We start from the raw sequence: 21,309 nt of genomic DNA, 5'->3' as shown, positions 1-21,309 counted from the left end.
CACAGTTGGTTGAGCACTGTCCCACAAAGCAAAAGGTCACTGGTTTGATTTCCAGTCAGGGTACACCTGGGTTGCAGGTTTGGTCCCAGGTTGGGATGTTTCTCTCTCACATGGATGTTCCTCTCCCTCTCTTTCTCCCTCCCATCCCCTCTCTCTAAAAATAAATAAATAAATAAGGAATATAAATGCAGACTTTAGAACCTCCATCCTGTGACATCTGTGAAAAGAAATGAAGGAAGTCAAATACATCATCTTTGGCTTGAAGTAATTATAGAAAGAGCTGAGACCTTATACAACTGCATATTTGCAAAGAGAGTAAGAAATACCTATTTTGTGATGAGGAGTGTATTAATTACAGATGACTCATGGTTTATTCCAGTTCAAATATCGGGTTCTTCTCTGTGCTTTACTTAAGGGCATCTAGTGATGTTCTTTGTTGACCAAAATGAGACTTTGTTAGTAAAGATTGGTTGGGTAAAAGGTAATGTATTCTATGCTCATCTAAGAACTCCATCAACAATTGGAGAGAATTGACTCTTCCAATAAATTCTTAACATTTACAAAAATGTCTTAAAATAGCAAATTACAGTTCGCTTTGCTAGGGGTTTTTTAATAATGTATTGTGTCACTCAGTAAATGTTATATTTAAATTTCACATCTGCAAAGATGCATATAATCACAACCTCATGTTTGAGTGGAAACTGTTGTACTACATATAAGCTGTTTCCAAACATGTATAACTAATCCAATTTCTAAGCCAAATCTCTTCATCCACGTGGAAAAAATGACTCTTCACTGATGCTCATATAAAAGTTTTTAGTGAATGCAAGATTAATTGTTGTAGCATTTGAGGGGAGAGAAAGGGCATAATTAAAAATTATAAAGGCATCTTAGTTAAGGCAATCGAATGTATGGGGAATTTTCAACTTAAAACACGTTTTAATTTCAGAGTTGCCTGCCACTTTAGGGTACATTTTGTTCTTTCTGGGTCTGCTTCTTTTCTAAGGTGATCTTCAGCTTTCTTTCTGTCTTTCTCTATTTTTGTTTGACTTATAATTTTTATTCTCCATTTCAGAGCAGAAATTTTACAAGAGCAGTAAAAAGGTTTTCTCCAAATTGCCTAACATTATCTATCTCTTTTCTAGAAAATGAGATCCTCATCTGTCTCTGCAAAAAGGCTTTCCATAGTTTCTAGTGCAGCAAATGCAATGGAATAAGTTATGCTCCCAGTTTAAAAACATCTAAGATAAAATAATATATAAGTACATTGGAGAATAGCCCTGAATGTAGCATTTGAGCATTGGTTTCTTTAATCTTGAATCCCAGGTTTTGAAGAAAAATGCTCTCAGCATAGTTTCCTTTGGTAACTGCTGAGTCCTCTCCTCTAAGTGCAGCAGAGAGTAGAGGGGAATCAGGTAGAGACCAACAATTCTGGTAAGATGATGATATCTCGCATACAGCAAATGTAGTGCTTTAATGCCACAATTAAAATCTAATTGGTTTTCTGAAAAATAAAAGTGAAGGATAACAAGTAATTTCTGAGATAGCTGTTCTATATTTAAACTATACTTACATGCAATTCAAATTAACTCAGTGTAAACAGACCAAAATACTTAATACATTGGTTTATGTCAATTTACCCCTAAAACTTATGTCACTAGTGACTGATGTGTAGTGGTGACCTCCCTTTAGCTTTCCTTTCCTTATTGTCCAAGTTATCTACATTAAACATGAATATTTTAATAATTAAAAAATACACACGAAAAATATCTGTGAAGCTATAGTATTAGAAATGCAGACCAAATAAGGTAGAGCTTCCTGTCCCTCAGCAATGTTTCTTAGGAGCCCCCTACAGCAACCTCAAATATCTGCCTACCTTCCTTTCTTTAACTAAGTGGTAGATGTTTCTATTTAAGTGCCTCATCATCAAACTTACATTAAAAGTGCAAAAATGGGACTCGAAACCTAGCTGCCACTTGTCTCATTTCTAACGGTGGTACCTTCCTTCTCTCATACTCAGATCCTTTGAGCTAACTTTGACTATTTCTTTGCCTATCACATCCAGTTAGCAAGTCATGAACTGTTCTGAACCTGTTCTCTGTGTCTTATTTTCCATTCCCAAAGCTCCTACCCTAGCATGTTTTTTATTACCTCATTTATGCAACAAATACTCATTGAGCACCTACCCTGCATAAGGCATTTATACTATAGCAATGATGTTAAGACAGTCGCTCTTCTTACCCTCATGGAATTTATAGTCTGGCAGGGCAGACAGACAGCAAAGGACAAATTCTATAATTAATCAATAAAGCTACAATCAGGGTAATGCTTCACAGAAGGACTAAGATTGTAAGTGTAAGTAACTGGGCAGACAGATCTAGCTGGAGAGCTCCAGTGAAGATTTCTTGAGGAAGTGCCACTTGCCTTGATCTCTGAAGTGGTGGCATTAAGTAGGTGAAGCAGGGAGAGAGCAATCTAAGTATAAAGAACAATGTGTCAAACACCCCTCCCCCTAGGAGGAAAGGACCTGGGGCGTTCACAGTACAGGCACCCTCTTAGCTGGTAGCAGAGCCTGTTTGGATAGAAGACAAAGAAAGGAGGAGAATGATTTGCCCTGAGGCCCTCAGTGTAGGGTGTACAGATCATGTAGCCCCTGTGAGCGATGTCCTAGATTGTAGCCCTTACACAGCCTAAAATTAGCCTTTCTGCCTCCAGGTTAGAGCTCCTTCAATTATTATTGCCCACAATAACTAGACAGTCTTTCCTAAAGATCTACTGGAACACATCAGTCTCCTGACACCAGAAAAGCAAGGGAAAAAATCATCACTTAGTAGCTCACCATTGTCTACATACTCAAGTACACTCACTGGGCTTTGGTATGAGTTAAATTGTGCCTCCCCTGCTCCCCCCACCCCCCCCAAAAATACATATATGGATGTTTCTACCACTAGTATCTCAGAATGTGACCTTATTTGGAAATAGGGCCATTGAAGATGCAATAGTTAAGAGGAGGACATTCTGGAACAGGGTGGGCTGCTAAATCCATATGACTGGGTCCTTAGAAAAAAGGACACAGATATATGCACACAGGGAGAGCGTGATATGAAAAGCAGAGTTACGCTGCTACAAGCCACGGAACCACCAGAAGCTGGGAGAGATCCTAGAACAGGCTCTTCCGCTAGCACCTTCAGTGGGAGCATGGTTCTGCCAACACCTTGATCTCAGGCTTTGGGACTCCATGTGAGGCAATAAGGGTCTGCTGTTTAAGCCACTCGGTTTGTGATACTTTGTAACAGTGGCCATAGCAAACTAATAAAGTCTTTTAACCTTAATTTTTCATTTGAGATAAATTCAACTGTTGTCCCCAGACACATTACAGTACTATCACCTTTCTTGTTTTCCTTATCTCCTGAGTCAAATGGTCTCCACTTTTCTCTGCTTATCTATAGCAGTTCTTCTAAAATCTATTCATGGGAGCCTTCTCTCTTTTGAAGCATTATATAATTATTAATATCATATTTATGCAACTTTTATAAGCTACATTAAATAATCTTGGGAAAAGGTGAGGTCAAATAAATGGAAAAAAAGATGGTATGGTGCCTAGTTGAGTTATTCTTAAAGACCAAAACACCCAGAACCCTAGTAAGTAAAACAGATAAAAGTGAGATTGCTCTGGATAAACCTAGGGTGAGTGGCCCAGAGCTGGCCCTGATCTGTCTATTCCATTTACCACAGCTGCCCCCTTCGGGGTACCTGTGAAATCCTATGGAACTTAGAACTGCATCTGAAACCACTGATTTGCAGTCTCTCTTTTCCAGGAATATAAGATACTTGTTTTATTTATTAGGAACAGACACAGAGACAAATCCTCCCTATACCCGTGTTCTTCCTTGGTGCTTAGCTGGGCATTAAGTGGGTCAGAGTCACTCAGATACTGTTTACTGAACCTCAGCGGCAAATGGCTGAAACAGGATTGGGTTTGCCAGCTTGTTCCTTGTGTTATTTTTTCCAACAGCACGACTGATCCTCCAGTTGTCTGATAGCGATTCAGTGCATGGGGAGAAGAGGCCCTCAGAGTGCTCTCAAATTACATTTCTATGTGCCTGAGCCCCCGTCAGTCTCAGGAATGCACTGCTGAAATGGGAGGTGCCTGAGCATCTGTGGAGAAACACTCGGTATGCTGTTCTGCACCAGCACTCTGACTGTCATTTTTGCACCATGAGTTTCAGAGAATGTTACAAAATTAACGTGAAATAGTCAAAGTAGTTTATACTTTTCTATGTAGGAGAGGGCTTTCTGCAAGGGATATTATATATAAGGAATAGGCTATTAATCACAACTGCTAAGTTGTGTTATGATCCTCTTTGGTAGTCATGCCTTTCTAGGATTTTGACATCCTAGACTATGTCACAACTTTAATAGGTAACTTAATGGATTCTTACAAAAAAATTTCCTACTTAACAAAGTATAATGGCTATGCAATACATGTATAAACTAAGCATATGTGTTTGGCTGAATGATGGCCCCCAAGTGTATCCAATTTCTAATCTGTAGAACCTGTAAATGTTATTAATATGGCAAATGAGACTTCGGAGATGTGATTAAGTTAAGGATCTTACAATGAGAGGATTATCCTGGATCTCTGGGTGGGCACTAAAATGTAATCACAAATGTCCTTTTATAAGAGGTGGGTAGAGGGATATTTGACAGAGAAGAAAGACTAGGTGACCACTTCAGCAGAGAGAGAGATTGAGATTGATTTGGAGATGCAGTACTGTTGGCTTTGAAGAAGGAGTAAGAGGCCATGAGCCAAGGCGTGTAGCTCTAGAAGCTGGGAAAGGCAAAGAGACAGATTGTTCCCTGTCCTGGAGTCCCTGGGGGGAGTGTGGCCCTGTTCAACACATTGTATTTAGCCCAGTGAAACTGATTTCCGACTTCTGACCTCCAGAACTGTGAAAGAATACATGCTTGTGGTTTTAAGATACCAGGTTTGTGGTAATTTTATAATGGGGTGCTGAGGTAGAGGTCCCCCAAAATAGAGAAAACCCCCATAGCTATCGCTTGGTGATGAGGGAAGTTGAGCAGGGCCACTGAGAGTTAGTCTGCATATCTGAAGAACTTGGCCAGTGTTTTAGTAAAGCTAAAAGCTATGCCAGGGAGATGGGCGTGACTAACCTGTGATTCGATGTAGCCTAAGGGGCTTAGAGGCTGCTCCTAGTCACAGGGCCAAGCTTGCCCAGACTAACATTGGCAGCTGGAAAAGGCAGAATAAACCAGAGTACTGGCAGGTGAAACCCAGTATGGGAGGAGTTGGAAATAGGGTTGTGGGGGAAGATCCCCAACAGGATTTAAACCCAGGCATGGCAGCCATGCTGGGGCTTAACCATGCAGCTTGGGAACAAAGAGGGGGCTCTCTTGATCCACACAGCGTAGAAAGAAGCAGAAAAACAGGATGTAGCAGCCACATGGGGCTCTTGACCATGTGGCTGGGGAAGGAGAAGCCTCTTGACCACGTAGCAGCAGTGAGGGGTCTTGGACACATGGTTTGGAAGGATGCAGAAGGATTTCCGGGCCCACCATGAGGATGCAGTTTGGGATTAAAAGCAGGAGACTAGCTAGCCAAGCATGGACAACTGGCGACTGGTGGGAGCCAGGATACAGACAGGAATCTGCCCAGCTAAGTTACAGACCTCTATTTCCTGAGAAATGGTGTCTCTGGCTGACCTGGTTTGGAGGGGCTGGGGGGGGGGGCAGGACTGTGTGTTTTTTTGTTTGTGTTTCTAAAGGGAGTGAGACTTAACAGCAGAATTCCACCATTGTGCTAAACCTGTATAACTTTTGAATAAATATTTCTTTTCCTTTACATAAGACTCTGACATTGGAAATCATGAGTAGCATCAGTGGTGGGCAGTAGAACCCAGAGCAACAGAACTAGAACTCAGAGGGGTTCTGCTTCAATTTGTTTCAGCAGCCATAGGAATTGAATACAAGATGTTCTGGATATATCACCAGGGAAGATGGGGAAGGAATCAAAAAGAAATCACTGCTAAAGTAATTATAAGATGTCTAACTCCAAATCTCTGATAATTCTGAATTAAGAATTTATAATCTAAGGATTTTTGTTGTGGTTGTTTTGATCCCAATGCTCCTCTTTTTAGGGAATTCTAAAATCGACAAAATGCTGCTAATACAGAGGTTCCAAATGCTTGGTCATAAGTAGTGTTGTATGGGATATTTTTACTGGTCTTTAGATGAGTGAGGAAAATAATGAATTTTTCTAAATCAAGTGTATTTAAACATTTGCTTTATACAGGATCCTTTTGTAAAACTATAATATGCTGATATGTTATAATTTTAATCAGTAACTTTAAAATAAAGCAGCAAAATTAAAAGCTGGCAGTTGGTCATAACATTTTTGAAACTTTTACTGGTCTATTAAATTCACAAATCTAGTGATGATTTACCTAATGTACACAATCAATCATAAAATTTTTCTTCCTTATCAACTATATTAGTTACTTTTTGCTGATACAGCAGATTCCCACAAACTTAGTAGCTTGCAACAAGAATGTATTACCTTGCTGTTCATTAGGTTAGAAATCTGACTTAGGACTCACTCTCCTTATGGTGTTGGGGCAGCTTTAGTCCTTTCTGGAGAGCCTGGGGCAGAAAATGTCTCCTTGCTTTGCTTCCACAGGCCCCTACATTCCTAGGTTTGTAGCCCTTTCCTCCACATTCAACGTCACCAACAGCAGCTTGAGTGTTTTTCACACATTGTTATATTACCGCAACTCCTCCTTCCTTTTATCTCCTTTTCTGACTCCTTTTTCCTTCAATTTTTCACTTTTAATGATCCTTGCCACCCATCTAAACAATCCAGGGTAATCATTTTGAGATTATCTTATAAACTGCATTCATTCATCTGCAACTTTAATTTCCTTTTGCCAGATCAACTTATATATTCATAGGTTCAAGGAATTGGGACATGGACAATTATATTTTTGTTGGGGGGGGGGCATTATTCTGCCTACCACGTTAATAAACTCAGATGAGCCCTGGCTGGTGTGGCTCACTTGGTTGGGTGCTGTCCTGCAAAGTGAAATGTCACCAGTTTGACTTCTGGTCAGGGAACATGACAGAGCTGTGGATTCAGTCTCTGGCTGGGGTGCGTCTGAGAGGCAACCTATCGATGTATCTCTCTCACATTAATGTTTCTCTCCCTTTCTTTCCCCTCCCTTCCCCTCTCTCTAAAAATATAAATAAATGAATAAAAAATAAACTCAAACTAAACAACTGAGACAGAAGAATTCAGGTGGCTTAATTTTGATTATTTCCTTGAGAGGAATTAGGAACAATGAAATTACTGGAAAGACCCTAAATATAAAAGTTTTTGAGACATACTGTCAAGTTGCTTTCCAAAACTATTACATCAAATTAAAGATTAGAGTCTAAGATGCATTACAATTTGATGTGCCATTAAGAAAGAAAATTAGCCCTGGCTGGCGTAGCTCAGTGGATTGAGCGTGGGCTGGGAACCAAAGTGTCCCAGGTTCGATTCCCAGCCAGGGTACATTCCTGGGTTGCAGGCCAGAACCCCCAGCAACCGCACATTGATCTCTCTCTCTCTCTCTCTCTCTCTCTCTCTCTCTTCCCCTCCCTTCCCTCTCTAAAAATAAATAAATAAAATCTTTAAAAAAAAAAAAAAAAGAAAGAAAATTCACTGCCAAGTAAACTATGACACCATTTCTCAACACTTAGAATTTTTATTTTATAGTTATTTAAATGATTTTTTAAAACTTACTTGGCCTTGTGTTTTTATCACACATCACAACAATATAAAGAGCTATGGCCAAGTGTGTAGAGTTACAGACAATACCAGCCACTTCAGAAAGTACTGCTTGGTTGAGGGTGATTTAAAATACTATCGATCAGGTGGCACATTTGAATTTCAGAGATGTTAAAATGTGCACATCAGTATCAATGAAATGCAATATATAGAGAATGGGAGACCCTCAGAACATGATGATTTAACCTTCTTGAGTCCCACTCTTCAGTAGCAACTGAGCATGCCTGTGATGGGGGCGCCCAGCTTTGCTGAGGCACACACTGCACATCTTCCATCTGGTCACAGAGCAAGCACCTTGGTCAGTGAGTGAATGAGGTAGCTTCTGCACTGCACTCACATGGCCACAAGTGCGCCTGTGCAGCTACTGACACTCTCCTTGCTGTTCTTTGCCCAAATTTAAGAATATATAGATTTCCTGTAGCCCTCTTGAATATCAAGTCTGTGGTGGGCTATCACAGGGGAAAAAAAGCAGCATATATTACACAATGGGGAAACAGGCTTTCAAAAAATCAGCTTGAATAATTTAAAAATAACTTCCTTTTTTAAAAAGACTTTATTTATTTACTTTTAGAGAGCAAGGAAGGGACAAAGAGAGGGAGAGAAACAGAAATGTGCAAGAGATACATCAATCAGTTGTCTCTTGCATGCCCCCAGCTAGGGAACATGGCCCAAAACCCAAGCATGTGCCCTGACTGGGAATTGAAACTGGCAACCTTTCAGTTCATAGGTTGGCACTCAATCCACTGAGCCACACTGGTGAATTTCCTCACAAAACTAAAAATGGAACTGCCTTTTGATCCAGTGATTCCACTGCTGGGATTATACCCTAAGAATCCTGAAACACCGATTCAAAAGAACCTAGGCATCCCAGTGTTCATAGCAGCATCATTTACAACAGCCAAGTGCTGGAAATAGCCGTAGGGCCCATCAGTAAATGAGTGGACAAAAAAACTGTGCTATATCTATGCAATGGAATACTACACAGAAGAAACAAAGAAGGAACTCATACCCTTCACAGCAGCATGGATGGAACTAGAGAGCATTATGCTAAGTAAAATAAGCCAGGCAGTGAAAGACAAATACCATATGATCTTACCTATAAGTGGAACCTAATCAACAAAAGGAACAAGCAAGCAAAATATAACCAGAGACAAGGAAATAAAGAACAAACTGACAGTAACCAGGGGGAAGTGGGGAGGGAGATAATGGAGAAAAGAAGGGGAAGGGTCAAGCCAAGAAACATGTATGAATGACCCATGGACATGACAACAGGGCAGGGATTGACTATGCGGGGGAGGGGAGGGTGGGGCAGGGGAGAGAAATGGGGGAAAAATTGGGACAACTGTAATTGAACAACAGTAAATTAATAATAAATTTTTTAAATAACTTCCATTTATTCAGAGGTTACTATATGCCAGGCACTATGCTAAAGGCTTAGTCTACATTTCCATATTTAATGTCCCACAATTAACAACTTTGCACAGAAGATATAAATCTCTCCCTTTAAAGATGAAAAAAGTGAATCCCAGGCTAGGTGAGTATGTTCTAGGAAATCTGGAGATTAGGGGCATAACTAGGTTTTGAACCCTGGTTTGTTTTAATCCGATCACTGTATATGCCATAATGCCTTCTATATTAAATATATTAATTATATCTAAGCAAATAAATCTTTCTTACTGGATAATTCTTATAAGATACCTCAGGAAAGCATACTTTATGAAAACAAACTGCCAGGAATAACAGCAGAAAATATAGATGCATCATTTTTTCCTAAACTGAGAATGGCTAAATGTACTTCTCAAGGTCATTGCTCCTACCTCCAAATACCATTTAAAATTAATCATTTTGCATCATGACTATGCTATAATGTATATACATATTATATAGTTTTAGAATAAACATTTTGCTAAGTATCTATTCCAAACTACTCTGAAAAAAAAACAAATTAAAAAATAATTGTTATATATTGAAATATAGGGCCAACTTATGTCACTGATGTATTTCATACTTATGTAGGTAAACACATCTATAATTGGGAAATTCTCCCTCTCAAATAATATATGGTACTGGAGTTATGACTTTCAAAGAAATCAGAGAAAACTTGCAGAAATATCTTCTTCCACATATCATTGGTCTATAGCAATTTCAATAGTCACTGACATTTACTCTTTAATTTAGTGAACAGACATTATTTTCTTATTGTTTCTTGTCATCTTTGACATTCAGCATCCTTACAACGAAGAAGCTCTTGACATTGACTGTGTATTGGACTCATCAGGGAGGAGATTTAAAAAAACTACTACTGTCTGGGTCTCAGTCCCACAGCTTTGATATACTTAATTGGGAGTGTGACCTCTATGTCTGGATTTTTAACAGTTCCTCAACCATCAGATGATTCAAATGTGCAGCTCAAGTTGAGAAACACTAATGTAAAGGGTTAAATAATAGCAAACATATCTGTGAGTTTGAGAAGTAAGGCTAATTCTAATGGCTTAACAGTGATACTTTTGAATTAGCTGCAGATTTCAATGTATCTGTTATATCTGTTCCTATCACCATAGATAATGGAGACGTGGTTATTTAATGTTACTAAATACTCTAGGCATTTCATGAATCAAGAAATATGACAAGATCATTATCTCATTGTAACTCTGCTCCTAAAATTATCTTATTTGTTTCTGGAATTCTGTAACAAGTTTGTGTTTGGATCATAGAACCAGAAAATTCACAGTGCTACTGTCTTGGGGGAGGAGAGATGGAGTGTATAGTAATAAGGTTTAAAATTTATAACTTACCATCTTGGGCAGTAATCCTGGCCAAGTTTCTTAAAAGACAATTTGACGCACTAATAAAACTTCTGCCAAGATAATCTTTTGCAGAGCCAAAGTAACTTTAGGTATGATAAACTGGCCCCAGTGCATGAATTCATGAAACAAATAATTGTAACAGGTTATCTGTACTTCTGATATTGCTGTTTTCTCTAAAAACACACACAGCAGAAAACAAGATTTTGTGTAGCAAGCAGTAAAGATGCAGCGTGGCTCCAAACAATAATAACTTTTATTCATACAAAACTTTATAATTTTTTATCTTCACTCAGGGATATTGTTTACTGATTTGAGAGAGAGAAATACCAATGCGAGAAACAAACACCTGTTGCCACCCATACACACCCCAATGAGGGACTGAATGCAAAACCTAAGGTATGTGCCCTGACCAAGAATGGAACCCACAGCCCTTTGGTGTATGGGAGGATGCTCCAACCAACTGAGCCACCTAACCAGGGCCATAATTTTTATTTTTTAATTTTTTAATGATTTCATGTATTTATTTTTAGAGGCAGTGGGAAAGGAATGAGGGGAAAGAGGGAGGGAGGGAGAGAGAGAGAGAGAGAGCGAGCATTGATCTGTTATGCCTCGCCTCTTGAAGGCTCCCAACCAGGCACCTGGGCAGCAACCAGGCAGGTGCCCTGACTGGAAATCTAACCAGCGACCTTTAGGTTTGAGGAACAACATCCAACCCACTGAGCCACACCAGTCAGGGCAGGGCCATAAATTTTTAAAGCTTCATAATAAAGTTCTTTATTTGGTTTCTATGGTTATTTAAAGGCATCTCACTTCTTGGTAATGTTCTTTCTTAAATAAATATTTTTACAACTCAAGCAAAGTAATAAGAAGGTAATTCAAAAGAAAATTCATGATTGGTTGATGAGAAGCTATCATGATGCTGTTGAGAAGGGTAAGGTAAGCCACAATGATGTTTATATTTGTCATTATTGCTGTTTCTAATTAGCATATTACCTCCAGTTCAGACTCTACATCATTATACATCAATACTCCACTTTACATAGCTCCTTAGTGTTATGTCTTCTAAATAGACAATTGGCAACTGCAATAACAAACACTCCTTAAGAGGAAAATATGACCTCTTAAGAGGAAAGTGTCATCTACTGGGACTTGATGTCAGCCAATGAATATTCATTCAAATAAACATCTGTTACTTCCACAAGCCACTGCAGTAAATCAGTTTTAAGAAGCTATACAGAGATGAATATCACATCACCTTCCTCACCCCAAAATCAATCTCTTCAAAATGGGCCCTCTTTTGTTTGGGCTGTCCATCACACGTACTAAAACACATTGTAGTGACTTAACTTAGGCAATCCAGAGCCCATGGGTATGCTCCTGATGTCAGTCCCTGATACTGGTTTTACTTATTCCATATTTACAGCACCTAAATTGTGGTTTATCAACTTATGTGGTTGTAAATGCTGCAATGTTGATCCTTATTTTCAGTCTTTAACAACAAGCACTTGTTCTTGTAGGAAGACTGTTTGCATTGCTTTACTAATTAGACTAAGTGTACTCAGATTAATTTATTAATCCATATACTGTACCAGTCAAGGCACAAACTGCCTCATGATACTGAGATTTACTCTAGACAACTTCTGTAAATGACTATTATTTTTATATAATCATATAGTTAAGTGTATAAATATAACTTATCAGTGTTTTAGTGTTCTTTTTAGAAACCCAGAAACTTCAGCATTCTATAAACTATTCCTTAGCTAACATTTGGCAAAAAAAGAATTCTTGCTCTTATTATAAAGCGAAAAGTCTAATCAATCTTAAAGTAGTCTTAAATGTAAATTTGGGGAAATTTTTACTATTTAAAAGAAAATGTTGAATTTAAACATGAAATGCTTTGTGTTTAAGATTTGACCATCTCTTCTAATATTGAAGTGATGGAGTACCAAGATTTATTTTCACAATTTCTTACTTTTTAAGGGTTAGTCCACTTTCGGAGACTTCATTTTGGAGATGTTTTCTATTAAGAGTCTTTGACCTACATGTACCACACTAATAAGGAACACGTTTGAAATAACTTCAGTTTTTTTTCTTTTCATGGGAGTGCAGAGTGAGAGATATGTACATTTGATTTAATAAATAAATAATTTAAAATGTAGGTCAACATTACAATAGGCTAAATGGATAATTAACAAAGAAAGGGGACAAAGAAATAGAATAGCATGAAGAAGGAAGATTGGCAGAACAAAAATTGCCCAAAAGGACCAGAAAGCATTTCTGATTTTTACAGGAGCTTTCTTACATATCTCCTTCTGATTGAACAGTCTCTGTCAATGTCACCATCCAAAGATTGTCCCAAAGCAACCCCCTTGGGATGTCTGAAACCTCAGCACTGCCTCATTCCTCTTGGCTACTAACATCTCCAACCTGTCTCAGATGTCCCAATTCCCCCCCTTCTGACTATGGGGCCAAATATGCTATTAGTTCCTTATCCTCTCCATCCTGTTACCTGGGATGCCACTTATTTATTTAGAAGTGGCAGAGCATAGTAGTCAAGAGCATGGGGTTTCAGGCCAGAGTCCATCATTTACTAGTCATGTGACCTTGGGCAAGTTGCTTAATCTTTCTGTTCCTCAGCTTTCTTATCTGTAACATTAATATATAACAGTGCCTGTCTCATTTGGGGCTATTGAGAGTATTTAATGAGTCAGCATATATAAAAGTAAGGGTTACAGAAGAAGTAACTGTTATTGAGCAAACAGTTTGAGCTCCTAGAGAGCGCTAGGCACTGGGGATACAGCTTTGAAGGCAGAGAGTGAGTGACAGAAACCAGTACCTGAAGTATCCTAGCTGGAAGTGTGAACTTTGAATAGAGCCTGCTCCGTGTGTGTGTGTGTGTGTGTGTGTGTGTGTGTGTCTTGAAGGACAGGCAATCTACATTCAAAAATACAGTTTTCTCATTTGTTAAATAGGTACTCAAAGTTTGTTTGTTGAACAAGTACATAAATAATTCTTTCACATCTGGCTTCTCCTGTAATGTAGTTGAAGGCAGTAAAAGCACAAGTTTAAGGAGCTGCCTATTTCATGAAAGACAGGTGAATGAAAATCTGCCATTGGTTTTTAGGCAGGAAAGTCCTGTTCTTGGACCTTGAAGCCCTCCCTCTTAAACCATCCTGCTAGATGATAAACACTTTAGAACAGAGATAGTTTCCTATCTTGTTTGGCACATAGCTTCCAGTACTGTGCTTTGTCTTTTAAAAGGTATTTGTCATATGATTAAATAAAGTTTCAGATATGTAAATAGTTGTATTTCCTAAGTTTGATTGTGTGAGTGTAGGGGACAGAGGGTGGGGGTGTCATGTGTAGCAAAAATGGCCATAGGTAAGTTGTAGACTTACAACTTCTTTTTTCCTAGGGATAAGAAAAAAATTAAGTTTAAATTTAATCTGGCCAGGGAGTAGAAGTCTAACCTGATTTAAACAACATAATTAAAATTTTAAATAAATAAATAAACATTATACTTTTTTTCCTTTACAAAATTTTAGACAACTTGAACTATTTGGTATACTTTTTTCCACTTAAATTGACAGCTGGTTTGGATGCATATGTGGTCATGTAGCCAAAGTAACTGACGGTGGGGTGGAGTAGAGTGGGGGTGGAGTGGGGTGGCTGGTTACGGTAGCCTTTATTTAAGAAAGACATTCAAATTTTTCAAAGCCAAATTGAATCTTAACAATTAATCGGCTCATGTGGATAAAAATGGCCTTCAATCATTGTTTGCATAACTCTTCCCATTAAGCAATGTTGATGTTTAAAACCCACTATCAGCCATGTTAGTTAATTCGGTTTGTTCAATAGCACTTACTTACACAATAGCATAAATCATACAGATTCCAGAATTGGAAAAAAACTCAAAATTCTTTCATTTTTCTGATGAGGAAATTGGTATCTAGAAGGCTAACGCAACATAATCAGAACTAGAACCCAAGATGCCAGGCTCTGAGTCCATGGCCGTGATTAAAAGAGAGCTACAAAGAGCTGGACCAAACATGTAATTGTTATTTTTCCATCAGTCCTTTTAAATATGTCTGTCAATGAATCTGAAATTGAGGGTGATTGATTTTCATCTTAATTGCTAGTATTTGGCTATATAGAAAACATACCTTGGTCTCTGCTATGTAGACATTTTATACAGCAAGTAGGATAAATTTTGCTGCCCTATCATTATTTCAGAAAAGAACATATGCCGACATTCATTCTCTGACCGGAGTTTCATAAGTAGTTTGGTGAGAAAATGCAGTCATTGTTTTCCTGACATGTATTTCAGAGGTTAGGGTCACATTCCAAACACCGTTAATTTATTTGTCCTTTAACCTATTACCCTTTAATTAACCTACTGTTCTTTAATTTCTCTAAATACTGTCAGACTCCTATATGCTTGGCTTGTGCTGCTTTTCATGAAAAGCAGATCCATAAAGAATTAGGCAGTGTAAAAAATCATGTTTCTTGTTATTCTATAACATTCCCTTTAATTGACTTTGAGTGTGAAAGTAACTTGGCCATCCATTTATTCATTTGCAAATTATTTTCTAAATATTTAATAAATATTTTATGCCAGTCATTGTATTAGGCACCAAAAACAGATATGGTCCCTACCCTCATTTTAGTAATTACACAAGTATTTACTTTAAACTATGTTAAATATTATACAATATGTAGTGTATTATGACTATAACAGGATTGTCAAACTTACATCAGTGTATCAGAAAAGACCTTTCGCATGCTGATTAACAAGGGTGAGAAAAGAAGATTGTTACACTCATGACAAAAGAACTTTCTGATGCCATCTCTACAGAAGCTGGTAACTTGGGAAACGTCGATATGCCCTGGTGGATATGACAGTACAGTAGAATGGGAACCGGATTTCAAAATTCTGTTTCCAATTCAGTCAAGAGCTATCTTTAAGACTTTAGGGAAGTCATTTAGTGTCTAAGACTCAACTTCCTTTGTCAAAAATATCTAGTATTTCAATATCCTTTCCTTTGTTTAAAAAGGTTTTATTAATTTATTTTTAGAGAGAGGGAAAGGGAAGAAGAAAGAGAGGGAGGGAAACACCAATGTGTGGTTGCCTCTTGCACACACCCTGCTGGGGACCTAGCCTCCAACACAGGCATGTGCCCTGACGGGGAATCGAACCAGTGACCCTTTGGTTCACAGGCTGGCAGTCAATCCACTGAGCCATACCAGCCAGGGCTCAATATCCTTTTATTGGAACACAAGTACTGGTACTAAGCAGCCACTATTTTATGAGTTGGAGTTGGATATGCTATTTATCCCTCCCCACCATAGCGAGTGTACATTCTTATTCAACATTATTTATCATTTTTAACCCACTTGAATCTCTGTGATGTTTCCTTAATCTGAGCTATTTTGGGATATTGCAATCCAGAAAAGTTAAAATCATATGCACTTTGACATTTTACCAGGCATACCTTTGAAAGGTTTTATAAATTATGATAAACCTCTAGAATTTGGCCCTGAATAAATTAAAGTATAATCTCAAAAAATTAATTAATATTCCCATTTTAAAAATACTGTTTTATCCCTGCTGGTGTGGTTCAGTTGGTTGGAGCATCATCCCATAAACTGAAAGGTCACAGGTTCAATTCTTGATCAGGGCACATGTGTAGGTTGCAGATTAAGTTCCTGGTCAGGGTGTGTACAACAGGCAGCTGATCAACATTTCTCTCTCACATCTATGTTTCTCTCCCTCTCTCTCCCTTCCTTTCCCTTTCCTTAAAATCAATAAGCATGTCCTCAGGTGAGGCTAAAAAATATTGTTTTACTTCTTTAGTTATAAAGACATTCAACTAAAATGTAAACTTCATCATGTAAAATTAGACTACTTTCTTTCTTGCCCCAAATTAAAGCATATTGTTTCTTATTGAATCTTTTCCAATTAAGTAACCACTTGTGTATTATAGAAAAGGTGGCCAGATTCACAAGTAAGCAGGCCCTTAACCCAAAATGATTGTTTGCATATTTCTTCCAAATTTCTTTCATACATTTTCTATTCACATTGTGCATATAATTTTGTTTTCTGAAGCAGAAGTACACTTAACCTGATTGCACACACGAGATGATCTAAAGTATCTCCGAAAACTTTAAGTAACATAATATTAAATAAAAATATCAGCAACCAAGATGATGCACAACATCTTTTGTTGGTTTTAGTAACTAAGGAAAACATCAGCTGATCTCATAGAAAAGGATTTCAACCCTGAGGTGAAACTGATGGTAAAAATGATAGTTATAATACTCACCATTTTATATTCATGTATATTCCATTGAGTGAATGGACCATAATTTACTGAAGCATAGCCTTTGTATTGAACAGTTTGAATGGTTTCCATTTTATATATAGTATAAATTACACTGGGATAAACATTGTCAGGCATATGGTATTTTTTAATATTTTGGATTATTTCCTTAGGAAAGATTCCCAGAAGTAGAATTACTAGGTTAAAGGGTATGAACATTTTTATGACTCTTGAAACACATTGCCAAATTGCTTTCCAGAAAAAAGCTTATAGCAATTTACAATGCCTCCAGCAATATACGCAAGTGCCCTTCTCATGCTATTCTCACAGGTATTTGGCAACACACAGTTTTTAGATTTGCAAATTTTATGTATAAGAATGTAATACCTAAATACCATATGATCTCACCTATAAGTGGAACATAATCAACAAAACAAACAAGCGAGCAAAATAGAACCAGAGACATGGAAATAAAGAACAAACTGACAGGGACCAGAGGGGAGTGAGGAGGGGGATAACAGGGAAGGAAGGGGAAGGGTCAAATCAAGGAACATGTATAGAAGACCCATGGACAAAGACAATGGGGCGGGGGCATTGAATGTGAGAGATGGGGGGTGGGTGGGGCAGGGGAGAGTAATGGGGGGAAATGGGGACAACTGTAATTGAACAACAATAAAAATAAAATCCTACTCGGACACAAAAAATAATGTAGTACATCATTTTAATATAGATTTTTTAGATTTTTAAAGGCAGTAGTTAAAAAATCTTAAATTTCTATCATCCTTTAACTCTCTGTCATGATTTGATATTTTTGTAAATCTATACAGAATTATATGCAATGTCTTAATCCTTTTTCATAGTGCAAACTGTATTGTCTATTTTGTTGTTTCAACTTGGCACATGTAGATTTATGTGCTTTGGGGAGCGTATTGAGGATTTGGTTTTTATACCTGGTCTAATAGTTGATTTTTTTTCTGTTGGTTTTTAGCATAGCATATCAAAACTCCTCTCCGTCTACATTAAATACTCAGATTATTCTAATTTTTCTAAGGAGTGATTTTTTTAAAAACTTAAGTTTTGAATTCATATGTAATTTATATTGAGGTATGATATAAGACATGGTTATATGCGAACATTTTCTGTGTTTGTAACTAGTTCCTTTAATATCATTAATAAAACAATCCTTTGTTTTTCTGTGTTTTAGGTAAAAAAAGAAAATTCTCACTTGTTATATATGAAATCATCTAATTCTTGATTACTTCTGTTTCAGTGATCTACCTGTCCTTAAGCCCAAGCTTATTGTTTTATTTCATGTAATGTCCCCTCACATGGCTTTTTAAAAGTGGTTTTGCCTACTTTTCCTTTTTTTAAATTATTTTATTGTCGTTCAAGTTCAGTTGTCTATATTTTCTTCCCACCCCTGCACCCCCTCTAAACCCACCTCCCTCCCTTGCTTCCACCCTCCCCCTTGGTTTTGTCCATGTGTCGTTTATAGTAGTTCCTGAAAACCCTTCCCCCATTATCCCCTCCCCACTCCCCTCTGGCCATTGTTAGATTGTTCTTATTTTCAATGACTCTTCCTATATAACCTTACAATTTTTAAAAATTCTAAAAGTCTGCTTGAATTTCTATCATTGCTTTTAATTGATTAAATAACATATATTTTTAGAAAGAAAGGAAGAGAGAGAACCATTGATTTTTGTTGTTCCACTTACTTATGCAGTCACTGGAAGATTCTTGTATGTCCCTGTCTGGCGAGTGAGCCTGCAACCTTGGCATATCAAGACCATGCTTTGACCAACTTAGCTACCTAGCCAGATGTTAAATAACTTAATTTAAAAACTGTTAAAGAGTATTTATTTTCACCAAATGTACACATTTGCATTTGTTTATTCACATTTTTCTTCATTATAAAAGCAGTGTTTGCTTATTAAATAAATTAGATAAGAACTGAATATAAATAGAAAGAATTTAAAAGCTTATTCATAGTTGCCCTAAAATATAGGTATAGTTAACCTTTTAAAGTATGTTCCATTCATATATTTTTATATCCCTAGCTGCAAAGATATGATACATAATCATTTGACAAATATTTGTTGAACACTTACTTTGTGTAAGATACCTTGCGAAGCATTGAGTCAGGCTTTGACTTCACAAAATAGAAAAACCTTGCCCTCATTAACATTTTATTGTAACTTACTTGTCTATTTTTGTATATTCCTCATATATATATATTTTTAGATTTTATTTATTTTAGACAAGGGAAGGGAGGGAGAAAGAGAGAAAGAGAAACATCAATGTGTGGTTGCCCTTCATATAACACCTCCTGGGGACCTGGCCCACAACCCAGGCATGTGCCCTGACTAAGAATCGAACCAGTGACCCTTTGATTTGCAGGCTGGCACTCAATCCACTGGGCCACACCAGCTAGGGCCTCATATGTATTTTTAATAATTGCAAATTTATTTGTATGGGTTAATCAATTTAATCATTTTCTTACAGTTGGACATTTTCAATTTCCCCCCACATTTAGAATGTTTCCTTAAGATACATTTTTTTGAAATCAAGAAATTTAGTTAAAGGGTATGAACACCCCTTAAGGCTCTTGACACAAGCTTCCAAATTCATTTCCAAAGGGTTATACCAATTTTCACTGCCACTGGATAAGGACAACGGGAGTTTTTTTTCCACCTATTGGCCAGCAATAATTAAAATCACTAAAATTTCTTTTTATTGTATTGATAGGTATCTCATTTTAATTTTCCTTTTTTTATAACTAATAAGGTTGAGTTTTTTAACTAAGGTTAAATAAATTTATGTTTTAATATTCTGTATATGCCTTTTGCCTTATTAAAGTGCTTATATATTCACTGAATGTGCATGAGCTCTTCATGGAACAAAGATGTGAACCCTGTTTGATAGTAACCCTCCCTTATAGTTATCTCAAAGGAGAAAAGCAGGAAGTGATCAGAGTTTTGTGCCCTGAAGTCCTTGAAGTCAAATGAAAGCTTACATACCTTTCTGTTCCCAGTCCAGGGTCTGGCATGTAGCAGGTGTACCATACATGACACTGTAGAGGAACACAGTCATGTCAAGCAGTGCACTGGACTCTGGGGGTCCAGAGACACTGAGACTAACAATGGTAAACATGGCATGTTAAATTAAGCCTGGGCCAAGAAATGACTTCCTAGTAAACCAATCCTGTTTTCATGGGTAGAAAGAGAAAATTTCATAGGCAGAGTATTAAAGAACACAAAAACTGGTAGCATCTGAAACAACCTGAAAAAAAAGATAGGGGTAAAATGAAGAGACATCCAGAAAAGTTATTGAGTGAAGGAAACAAACAAAAGTGGTCTGAAATGGATAAAACAAATTAAGTGTTTATTCTACATCCCTTATGTGTGAATTATGTTGCTGGCCATGGTGGGTGATTAAAAAGATGTGTAGCCTCACTGTATTACATAATTATTCAATTCAGAAACTTTTCAGGTAACTCAAATGGTGTATTCCAGTGCAATTCTCAGTTATGCACATATATACTTAAATACACATACACCAGTGAGACCCACTGAAGGCTCGGGAGAAAGCACCTCTCAAACCAGGGAGGTCTAAAGGATTCTGGGGCCTTCCTTGTCTCCCCTTATGACAGGTCCCTTTTGGTCACAACAACACTGGTTGGGGGGAGGAGAGAAGATAATTGAGGCACTCTCTCTTGCAATTGGATTTAGTATCTTTGCCCTTACCTGTGACTCTCGCAGAGTTGTGAGTGAAAAGCTGGCAGGACCCATACCACTAAGATAATAGGATAGAGGGGACAATCTTTTTTCGTGGTAGCAGATGTAAGAACTGCTTTGTGGTACTCTTCTGAGGGGTCATGTGGAAATTTTCTATCAAATACTTTATGGAATAATTTGCATTATGTAAAATTTGTATACCCTCAGGAGTGATTATAAAAACATGATCCCTAATTTCAAGGGTAGACATGGCAAAAACAAGAGATAAAGAAAATAATTACAAAACAAAAAACAGAGTGTGCTTTGAGGAAGAACACGAGAGAAACAATTCATAACTTACAAGTTGCTTCTGGTCAAGGTGGTACTGCCATGTTCCTTGAGGCAAGCTGTGAGCTGGAAAGATCACTTGAAAGACCCCTTTAGTCAGCTGAATAAAGGTAGCTGGGCATCTAATACTGTGGGGTAGGCCACGACTCCCCCTAAACTCATGGAGCCATTTATTCTCTTTGTGATGACTTCAGCTATATGGTAAGCATGGTTGAACACCTATTATGTCCCAGGTACATTGCCAAGAGCATTATCTATATTATCACCTATTGATC

This window comes from Phyllostomus discolor, chromosome 4 (assembly GCF_004126475.2).
Source record: "Phyllostomus discolor isolate MPI-MPIP mPhyDis1 chromosome 4, mPhyDis1.pri.v3, whole genome shotgun sequence".
NCBI classification, from domain to species: Eukaryota; Metazoa; Chordata; class Mammalia; order Chiroptera; family Phyllostomidae; genus Phyllostomus; species Phyllostomus discolor.
The sequence above is the reverse complement of the archived record's forward strand: the minus strand, read 5'-3'. Positions refer to the sequence as shown.